This window comes from Montipora foliosa, chromosome 11 (genome assembly GCF_036669935.1).
Source record: "Montipora foliosa isolate CH-2021 chromosome 11, ASM3666993v2, whole genome shotgun sequence".
NCBI lineage: Eukaryota > Metazoa > Cnidaria > Anthozoa > Scleractinia > Acroporidae > Montipora > Montipora foliosa.
In genome coordinates this window covers 41,145,570-41,146,045 of record NC_090879.1, presented here as the reverse complement: position 1 = coordinate 41,146,045, position 476 = coordinate 41,145,570, and positions in this window count along the sequence as shown.

Below are 476 nucleotides of genomic sequence, written 5' to 3'. Positions count from 1 at the left end.
CATTGCAGAGCTCGAAATGAAAGAAGAGACTACTCATTCTATAGGAGAACTCTCTCGTTTCAAGCAGTGTGTACACTGCAACAAAAAGATCAGCCAGATTACTTCTTCGGCAACTGTTAAGTGCGACCATTGTGGTGGTCACATCCTTAGAAGTGCTTCCTGCAAAGAGAATTTGATGATTAAGTTTTTGGTCGAGAATAAGGACAAGTCGGATGAAGGATTTCAAGATATTCTTGAAGAAATGATGGGCGTGTCAGTTAAAAGCACAACAGATGATACTATTTTAGAGAAGTTGTTACTGTTGAAAAATTTTACCATTTTGTATAACAACAAAAGGATTGTTAAGCATGTGGTGATGTAGAGGGAAATATTTGGAAACAATAAGTTTATGTTGATTTGTTGTAGTTCATAACAATTAAATTTAAGGAAAATTGTTACTGTTAAAATATTTGACTATTTTCTACAACGACGAAATT